General features: G+C 33.6%; 1 protein-coding gene and 1 long non-coding RNA gene across 5 annotated transcripts in view; one reads left to right on the forward strand and one right to left on the reverse strand.

Moving 5' to 3' along the window:
- LOC111507664 (ATP-citrate synthase-like) overlaps nt 1-6,424 on the reverse strand; it is a 59,513-nt gene extending 53,089 nt beyond the window's left edge. For all 4 annotated transcript variants that reach the window (XM_074184489.1, XM_074184487.1, XM_074184488.1 and 1 more), the window contains exon 1: nt 6,265-6,424. The gene's annotated coding sequence lies outside the window, so the exon portion shown is untranslated. The remainder of the gene's footprint in view (nt 1-6,264) is intronic.
- LOC141486464 (uncharacterized) overlaps nt 1-11,337 on the forward strand; it is a 47,177-nt gene that overhangs the window by 26,992 nt on the left and 8,848 nt on the right. The gene's annotated exons all lie outside the window — the stretch shown is intronic.

The raw sequence follows: 11,337 nt of genomic DNA on the forward strand, positions 1-11,337 counted from the left end.
ACCTACTGTAAATGTAATAACAACCAGAAGTATAACTGAAGGTCAATGTGTTCGTTTGGAAATATGGATTGGCAACTATCTGAAAGTCGAAAGGGTACCGTTATTGGAGGCTTCGTGATAACGAGTACACGCAGTGGAAAAAAAAATTAAACAACACTCATATCAGATGAAGATACATAATAATAATTATGAACACAGCTAAAGATACAATATAATTATTATGAACACACAAGTAAGGTCGCATACATAAGGATGATTTTGAAAAGTCGTCTAGACTTCACTTCAAGTGAGATTAAACTGATCAGAAAAATTACATAATTATTTTACATATGAATTTCCGGGGGGTAAATTTATATTTAGTATCAGCATGGCACCCGTGCGTAACCGGGGCGGATAGCTTGCAGTATAATATAATATAAATTATATAGTAATACTACAGAAGGCCGCGACAGGAATTTGCACCAGTTTCGACAAAACAAATATATGTTCTGCTTAATTTTTGAACAATGCAAATCAAAAAGGTCAAAATGTAGCAAAATTACGTTCATTAATAACATTATTAGAAAAATGTGAAAATATCATGATGATGTTTCGTGCCAGAAATCGCACTTTAAAAGGTAAGACCTCATCAATCCTTAGCTCGTACAACTGTTAACTTCAGAGGGTTGTCGTTCGTAAGGGAACGACAAATGGTTAACGTAAATTATATTTTGTTCTTCTTCGACATCGACTAGTATAGTCATTAGTCCCGTGTTCTGCGTAGGCTACGTTAATCACTCTCCGAGCCACGAGGGGAACCTCAAGGTTCTTCGCAGTTCTGCAGTCACGTAACCAGAATCAACTCACTACAAACTAAATAAATTAGCGCGAGGAAACATCTGGTCTGAGTTGGATTCCAGAGTCGAAAGCCTGTCACCAATCGAAGATATAATTCACCAATTAGGGGAGCGATAGCTGGTTAACGGTTCACGGTTAACGGTTCAATTCCAAATCCAGACCTCGCATAGATCCGAAATGACTTGCCAGCTTGTTTCGAGAAGGTTGAACAAGTCGTCAAATATATCAATATATTTCAAACCAGGTCTGCATTTAGCATAGTTGAACGAAACCGGTTCGTAATATTTCTATTGCCGCCATATTTATAACAACTTACTGACGACTTGGTATCTGGGGTACCTGGTTGGTTAGCACAACCATTTGCGCAAACCTTCTCAAGGTTGTGATGGAATTGGCTGAAAAAATCCATGATACATGTAATCGACACACTTTACAGTGAAATTGTCACTAAACCTTTTACAAAACTGCACACATTTCACTATACAATAGCTTCTTCAAGCGTCTTCAATACTAAATATTCAGTACAGAACACGTCTGAAGTATATAGCTATTGTATTGTAAACATAGGTTGCGGTTTTGTGAACTCGTTAGTGAAAATCTCAAAACTCAGTTGGTTTTAACGTTAGGGATTGCATGATCAGATAGTTAGTTTTAGGTTTGACCGGTCCTGGTTTCCAAGGTCTTCAAGTAAGCTGAGGTTAGGTCAGCACCTAAACTCTACATCGGGTGGATATGAAACTTTACCAGTTGTCTAGATCCAACGATGGTAGTGAATCATTCTTCACTCTTTTTCTTTCCGCAGCCGCCTGCTCCTTCTTTATCAATAAAAACTGAATCTCTCTTTCTAACTTACCAAACTAAGTTACCTGACCTTTGACCTACCTTTTGGTACTCATCATGAGAAGGTACTTTTCGATTTTGGATAAACATTATCGGTTGAAAATGAAGAAGTTGCTCAAAAAAAAGGATTTTTTGAAATACATATTTGTGCATATCTCGTTAGTCGCAGGATAGTTAGTATACCTATGTATGAAAAGTTGTAGAATTATTGCAGGCGATCCCGTTATTCAATGCTACATATGACCCCTTTTTGTAAATTCCTGCTGGTCTCTTATTTTCATATTCAATTTCTCAAAAGTATGAATCATTGAAAACGCCAGTCATTCATGTATACAATGCTTGGCAACGGTAAGCCAGAGCACAAGATATAGATTGAATTTTTTGTCATTTTTTTGGGAAGATGAACTTGGGAGAATATTCATGGCCCCAAGAAGTAGAAGGTACCCATTAAGAACTCGATCAATATTCGAATAATTTCAACTTTCTAAATATTCGCTTCATTTGATTAAAATTGAAACAAGTTTCAATTGAATTGCAGTAACTGTCAATATACCTTCACGTTTATCATCTACTAGTTCTACTCGTGCATCATATCAGCTGATTATCATACTGTCTCGTTAGAGACAATATGATAATCAGCTCATTAGTGTTTTTTTTTTCTTTTTTAACAAAGCTATTTTGTATACCTATCTACTTTTATTTCAAAAACCTACAGGAATACGAAATAATAAACCACTCAATAACTGATAGTAATAATAATACTAACGTGAAAATGAATATAGATGTGTGGATAGATCCGAATGTTCGGAACATAAATTTGACATCGAATGTCATTTTGAGGGCAATACTAATAAAAAAGTAAATTCTTCCAAATCTTCGACGGCATATGCCGAGTCCACATATGTAATATTGGTACTAATAAAAACTCATTTAATATTTTTTTAAATTCATATTACCGTCTTTTCAACGCCTAAAAACAGTTTTTCCAGTATTCTTAGTAGCAGAACTAGGTATTCGAAAGGACCAAGGAGTGGGTGACATCTAGGGCTATAATTTGAACGTCAGAACTGAGAAAAACATTGATTATTACGATTAGAAACCGTAGTCACAAAAATTCAAATATTTTTTGTTACATCAACTATTGTAATATTTTCAAAATTGTAAAGAGAACTGATTCTATGATGACTAGTGAATCTAAAAGGTATTGTTCAATGAGCTGGACGGCTAATTAAGTATCAAATCACAACTTCCTTCAGACAAACAAACACTTTTTTCTACTCCCGTACGTGAAATAGTACTTTCACACACCGTTCACGAATCGTAAAATGTAATTTCACGCCCTTGTGCGTGAAATTATTTTTACGCCCTAGGGTGTGAAATAAACCCATAGGAATAACATGGTACATTCAAGTGTTTTTATTACCAGTGCGTGAAATATACTCATAAGAAATACATTGTAGTCTGTCCATAAGACCTAATACATGAATATTTCGCTGAGAGGCGGCCTTAGTGCATCTTTTGTTTAAGAGCAGCAATAAATCATAAATAAACTGTCAAAATAGCTTGATCATTATTGTTGTGAGCTCATTGTTGAGAGTTAATTATTAATATTTTAACATTATATTATAATGGATTCTGATCATTCAGATATACGAAGTACCCCGCCGGATGTTATGGATGCAGCCAATGAGGCTAGTAAGACTTTATTACCCTAAAAATCATTGAGCGTGTATGAAAATACGTATGAGAAATTCATGGCATGGAGGAAAACAAAGAATATCAATTCATTTTCTGAAAACGTAATATTTGCATATTTGTCAGAATTATCCAAGAACTTTAAGGCAGCAACACTTTGGAGTAATTTCTCAATGCTAAACCAGCATTAAAAAAAAACCATAAATATTGACTATCCTAAGGTACGTGCTTTTTTAAAAAGGAAGAGTGAGGGATACGTTCCCAAAAAATCCAGAGTTTTGGAGAAAGAACAAATACTGAAGTTTATACAAGAAGCTCCTGACGAAAAATTTTTATTGACCAAGGTAAGTTTAATGTCTCACGGTAGTATTAAATAAATAGAAAATAATATCTATAAATTAAGTAGATCCTAATAAGTACAGTTGGCCAAATCAGATATATTATCTAAAACTATGTTAATGTGATATCTAACTATGATCTTCTAAATTATTTTAAATTGGGCGTTGAGAATCGCGTTTTCACACATATATTTGTAAATACGAATGGTTCAGCGGTAGTGCGTCGGCCTCGCGCGCCCAAGGACCTGGGTTCGATTTCTGACAGCCATAATCTTTTTTTAGTTTCTATATTGTTATTTCTTTTTCTTTTATGTTATACTAATATTTGGACTTGCTGGAGCTCTTAGAAGAGATGAACTGTATAAACTGAAATTAGATGATATTGAAGATTTAGGTACAATACTCATAGTAAACGTCCATGATACAAAAACCAAAATCTCAAGAAAATTTACCATCACGGAACATCTTGAATTATACCGAAAATATACGGCACTCCGTCCGCAAAAATACGCAGAAAAAAAAATTATTTATTAATTATCAAGGTGGAAAATGTACCTGCCAGATCGTTGGTATAAATAAAATTGGTTAAGTTCCTTGGGTAATCGCAAAATACCTAAATTTACCTCATGCTGAACAATATACAGGCCACTGTTTTAGGCGGTCATCCGCCACGTTATTAGTAGAAGCTGGAGGCGATTTGCTTACCTTAAAAAAACATGGAGGTTGGAAATCCTCTGCAGTGGCAGATCATTATATAGAAAACTCAATTACTCAGAACATTGATGTGGCAAATAAAATTTTATCGCCTCAAAATCAAATTTCCTCAGCCCCTATCGCCACTACTTTTATCATCTCAACTTCCAAGTCAAGAAACACACTAATAGAAAAATCAAATGCTGCAGGTGTAAGTTTTGGAATGGTCACAGGTTCCAATATTACTATTAATAATCATTATTATTCCACATCAGAATGAAAACCAAAAATAATAATCTCAGTATAAGAATTAATTGTTAATTTTATAATATAGGTACTTACTAATTATTCTGAAATTCAATAAAGCTCTTTAAACTAATGGTGCTTAATTTTCTCTGTATGGTCGTAGAAAAAGTATAGTGTGCAACATGTGCGTGAAGACTTTTTTACACTCGCGTTGTTTGCGACACTCGCCTGAGGGCTCGTGTCGCAAATTCCACGCTTGTGTAAAAAAGTCGATTTCACGCACTTGTTACACAATATACTATTTTCAAACTGAATCACATGACAGCTGTCAATGTCAATTGTTTTTTATTCCTCTCTTTGTTCTTCAACCGCATGGCTTTTACCGGTAATCCATAATTTTAAAACAAATAACGATTTTTAGTAAATTAATTTAAATTCTTCTTTATATGTAATGACTTGTTCTATTGTATTGACATGTTTCAATTGTTTAAATGTAACATTCTGTTGGACATGGCCATCCTCATCAACAGTAATTTGAGCCCTTTGAAATAATTTCATATATCATTATACAAATTTTGTAGCTCTTCCTTGAAGATGTTATCGAAATATCGGAATAACTTGTGTTCCAAGAGTACACTTCCGTTTTGCTAATCACCCAAAGATATCTTTCAAGTTTTCTTCTTAACTAATCAGCAAATACTGTCCTTCAAATAAAAGAATCATGGCGGAGCAGCCAAGTGCAAAGATTGGCAACACTTGTTTGCCGAAAATAGGAAACAACACATACGCTCGGAGCCAACAATAGATGCCAACCGCACATTTGTGGTTCCAGTCAGAAGACCCAGCAGGCTACATCTAACATAACCACATAGGCAGCTATAGCTACCTGCGTGACATCCGGGTCCAGGATATAAATACAGATAGAGATGTTATGGAGTATGTATGATATGGACACGTATTTCTGGTCATTTTCGGCAAACAAGTGTTGCCCATCTTTGCACTTGGCTGCCCGCGCTGATGAGGCCAATAGCCAGAAACACGTGTCCGCGGTTTACCCCCCTTTTGGAATGATGTGTCCACGAATTGTTTCATTTTTATCATACACACTAGTCACTAGCCTGTTCGGCATCATCCGTGCAGGAGGTCCTCGACTGAAGACAAACTATGAAAAACTAAAAGGAGTACTTCATAAAAATCACTGTGAGAGCATATTACAAAAGGTTGAAGGATTCGAAAATCGCAAATGAGCCACTTTTGTCTATAGATTTGAATCAGGTAAGCACGGGAAAATTATTCTTCTAAAGTTATGATTGAATTTTAGCATCGTAACATCAGTTACATTTGAAAACCGAATATCTTGTTTTCCGATCAGTTGGATCATTCGGCACTCCCAACATGAACTTGGTGAAAAGATAGGTTGAACGATCCCGGCAAAAAATTCATTGCCAGTATTTCTTGAAAGTAGACTAATTACACAACTGTCATTAACATACAATTACAAGTACATATTCAATATGAATTAGGAACGAAATATTTACCTACGTCAGAAATATATTCACACTGACAATGATGTTCAAAAATTGAAGATCATTTGTAAAGTGAAATATGTACTTACCAACTTATATGTAGCTCCAGATATTTGACGAATGATTAATATTTTTTCAGTCACCAGTTTATCCGAAATAGGTTTTCAACCACGAAAAGAAAACCCCTCTTCTACCTAGCACTTTTATACGGCCGATAATTTCGACGTTTTCAGACGATATTGTGAATTCGGGTCACGTCATATCAGTCACGTCACTAAGATGAAATGTATGGAGCTGAATAGGTATGCAACTAACCCTACTTTCTGTTGCCCTCAAAATTATCTAACTTATGTGTCGCGTTTTTACGTTTAATTGTGTTCCGAAGGCGCAAAGTTTAATCTGTTGAAATGTCTACAGCTCCATAATTTGCACAATTTTGCTATTTGAATGAATGTACTATAACAACATGCAATGAATTTTTTTTTTTTTTTTTCCGATAAATGAGTTTTATTTACAAAAATGAGATGTTGAAAAAAATTACAAAATTGAAGAAACTAAAAGTTAAACTTTCCCTCGGTTATCTTGAAGGCGCGATTTTGTTCCATCCTTTACATAAAAGAGGACGTATGCTTCTCCACTCACAAGCGACTTTGGTGAAATTGGTGACACGTGTGAATCGTTGTATTTGTGCCACGCGCTAGTATACGGGTGTCTGCAGTATGCTGTATAATGTCCTCTATTAGTAGTCCCACTGTGATTTAAAAGTGCATATAGATTATAACAAGTAGCCACATTTTCTCCTGCAAAATTGTCCATATCCAATCCTTCTAGAGGAAATTCGATGACATCATTCAATTTGCCTCTATTTTCAGTTGTAGAGAATCTTTTTAAATGTATTACTAAAATATAGGGAAACTTGTGGATTGATAGGGACTTTATGCATTTTCTCCTTTCCTTGCATTTCGAACACGTCGGTTTTTCAATTCCATCCAAAGTTTCTTCTCTTGTAAAATAATCTAAGCATTGCCACAAACTCAATTGGTCGGTTCTTTGTGGTATGGAGAGAGACAAATCCCAGAAAGGATCAAATGTTACTGAAGAGTATCCACAGTGTGTGCATTTCATTGTGGATTTCAATTGGCCAACGAAATTATCTACAATCTTAGAGTTATGCATCCTCAAATATGTGAGCCATGACTCTTGTGCATTTCCGCTGTCGCTCAATTTTTCGTCAATCTCCGTTAAGATTGGTTTAGGTTTCTCATTAATTATATTAACCTCTTCATGTAATCCTTCTAAAAGATAACGTAGAAACTCCTGGGCGTCTTGATGGGAATTACCCATGAATCGAGGAGCAAAACTTTGAATCTGATTTTTTAAGGAGGCTGTATTTCAGAATATTATATTAAAAAGTAATACATTTTTTGATTATCTTTCTAGCAGAAGTTCAGTTTGACTGAATGTGTGACTGAAGATAGTTTTTCTTATATTTATATAGGATTCAAAAATGAATTTTAGTCTGATATTGTATACTGACATACATCAAAAAAAAATTTATAAAAAAATATCACATATATTTTTAATAAACACACATTGTTATAGGTACGGAATGCTTGGATACCAAAACAAAAATCACCGTGGATGAAATTATGAGGTTTCGGAAAAAAACTCTGAGTAAATATAAAAGTTTAAACAAACAGTTGATTGGATACATTATGAAAACTTGAGAAATTGTTATAATATGGCGGTAAAAAATGCGAAATAACTTAGGTACTTCCAGCAATGAATAATTCAAAATAACCTTAAAACTCTATGGAAGGACCTGAATGACATTATTATACAAACCAAAGGATAATAGATGTAATCCAAAATTTGTTAGGAACTGCTAACGATACTGATGATTACTTTGTAAATAGGGCTCAGGATATATTCCTGATCCAGATATCGAAAATCTTGAATTTTATAAAAATAATAGAAGAACCGTGAGGATGAATTCAATTTCAGAATAGTTACTCAAGATCAAATATCAGAGCAATCGTTTTCAATATAATGCAACTTTGTTTCTCTTTTATTTCACATTTTTTTTACTAATAGTCATCGAACATAATTTACTTTCCTGATGCTTGAAAAATAACTCACATTTTGCCAATACCAAAAATAAAGAACTTCAGGAAATGAAAGATCTGCGACCAATCAGCATTTTATCTGTGTAATAAAAAATAAAAAAACGAATTATCTTAAAGAATAATTCATTCACGGCAGTCTTCACTAAAGTTATTCCTGCATATGCTGTTGGCGATACAACTGTTGGAATCGATTTTCAATCATTGGAACACACTTGCAGACTGGTTTCTTGCAGTTTAAGCCACTCGTCAGTGAAAGGTAGTGTCTATCATCAACATGAAGTCGATGATAATTGAAAATTGAACTCCCTTTGCAGTATCATTCCTCGAACTAGGCGGAAGCGAACAACAAACAACATGTTTGTCAACGCCCCATCTGCCTGTGAACTACTCCAATGGTAATTAGCCATGGGAGTATTTGTTATCCGATAGGTGTCAGTCCATTAACCTACAGTGTAGGTGATTTGAGACTGGCCTGAACGAATTATTGTTTTAGATTATTTGAATTGCAGCCAGTCTCCAAGTATGGCCTCTCATTTTGTATTAGAAAAAAATCTGAATATCGATATGAAGGCATATTTGGAAAAATTCAACATTCTTCCTTGTACCTTCTGCTTTCCGCCCAAATCATGGCTATACAATAGATTTGCTGATGGTTACCGATGACATATTATATGAGGCTAATAAAAATGAAATGAGGCTAATAAAAATGAAATTACTGTTTCAATGTTATTGGAATATACAAAAACCATCGATAGGATAGACCATAGATTGCTTTTAACAATCCTGCGTTACTATGGTTTTGGAGGTGATACTATTGCCTCAATAAATCATTATTTGTCGTCAGCAGTCTGTCAAAGTGAGAGGTGTTTTTTCAGAAGCCCTGAAACCTAGCAGTGGATTCTCTCAGAGGTCGTCAGAGTGTCCTCAGAGAACACACTTTATTTATTATATAGACTACAGATTCAAATTCGTATGTTACCTACATTCTGCAACACTCATTATTATACAAACGGCACGCCAATGTATTACTCATTCAAACAAATCCTCTATCACTCTTTAACAATCTGTATCTATCAAAAGAAAACAGCCACTGTTATGTTATTTGGAAATGAATCGCAGATTTTTCTCATAATCTAGGGTTGTATATTGACTGTGATCTAAATTTTTTCATGTGAACATTTGTATAAAAAATGCATATGGCAATTTGAAAATTATTTCTGGCAACAAAAATTCACTGAGTAAAATATCCTTGATTAGATTGCACGACCCAAGCAATTTTTTTTAAAAAAATCTGCATAAAATAATCGTTTTCCCAAGATCCTGTTATATTTGGAGGTAGTGATGGTGTAAATGTGAATTTTATGCCTTCATCAGTAATTGCATCATCAATTGCTGAAGAATTAACATCTTGACATTTTCTAAATTCCTCCTTAGCTCCTGCTAACTTGCTAACTTCTTTAATTTGTAGTTCGCACTATAATACGAACGAAAACATTGTTTGAAATACACCACGAAAACTATGTTTTTGTGGTGTATTTCATCAGTTCGGACTTCCATTGTCTAATATAATATAAATTCATTTGAAATCCCTAAAAAAAATTAAAATTAAAAATAGATTAACCGAAAATAACAATTTTATTAAACAAAAAACTGAAATTACAAAGAAATAACATAAAAGCAACAACAAAAGAAAAAATAAAAAAATTAAATATTCGTAAAAGCAGAAAATTAAAAAATTAAAAAATATTAACAAAAAATTAAAAATAAAAATTTAAAGATTCCAAACCAAGTTACGTCACGACGTTTCGATTGTTAGTGTCCACAATTGTCTTCTGGTGATATCACCCGATTTCAAATCAATTTATATTATATTGGACAATATATTTTATCATATAATTTGCGTACGCCACTGCCAAAAACAGATTGAGGCAAGAACGTCAGTCATTTCTAAGAATTTAGTGCCTACTATTTTGGAACTATAGTATAACAGATTTTTTTAGGGGTGCCTTATCTTGCATAATAAGATTCGATGAAAATATAGAAATGTAGAAGGATAGTAATACATTTTCAACGATTCTGACAATATTCATCTTGAACACTTTCGCGTCTATTAATATTCCAGCAATGTAGAAGTCAACTCGAAATTAATTATCTGCGAAACAATTTCGTTTGTCCATTTCAGACTAAAGGCTTTCTGCTCACCATTTAGACAAAGTCTTCTTATTGAAGTTTCATCAACTAGACTTACTGTCGAGGCCTCGGTCCGAATAATACACTGAAAGAATCCTACCTGTGTCATGTTTTACAGCACATACCAATTCTTTAGTATTACCTGTTGGAACTTCAACATCATTAGATGCAGCATCCGACTGAAAGGAATATCCTTTGTGGAAAAGTGATTTACTGCGAATAGATTCATATTCATTTACTTCATGACATTTTTGCATCTGTTTATTTATATACTGATAGTTTGAAAAAATGTGTTTAAAATATGTTTTTCCGCTAACCAGCTGTCGCACCCCTACGAACGACAACCCTCAGAAGTCGAAACTTGTGCGAGTTAAGGAATAATGAGGTGTTGCCTTTTAAAATATGATTCCTAACACGTTATTCTCAAGAAACATTACCTACATGTTAACTACAACTGAAACTTCAGAAACTAGTAGTTTACTTTTCCATAGAGGATTGGGAATAATAAAAAAAAATTCTAAAGTGCTTCAACTATAGGTACGAACAATAAAAAATTTAGTTCACAAAACTATGTACAGTAGAAACTGAATTATAACAAAATCAAATGTGTGAATAAAAAATGTTGTATATATATATATATATATATATATATATATATATATATATATATATATATATATATATATATATATATATATATATATATATATAAATATAAGACTGACTAATACTGGTCAAAAGACACTAGTATAAGTGAGTTATTTTCAAATACTCATCTATTTACTAGCAATCAATAGATTTTATTTGTTTTTGATGTTTATTTTTGATATCATCTCACTTAAAGGA

Source organism: Leptinotarsa decemlineata, unplaced genomic scaffold, assembly GCF_025532065.1.
Source record: "Leptinotarsa decemlineata unplaced genomic scaffold, Ldec_3_MD MMD2_tig00026354_RagTag_RagTag, whole genome shotgun sequence".
Classification (NCBI taxonomy): Eukaryota; Metazoa; Arthropoda; class Insecta; order Coleoptera; family Chrysomelidae; genus Leptinotarsa; species Leptinotarsa decemlineata.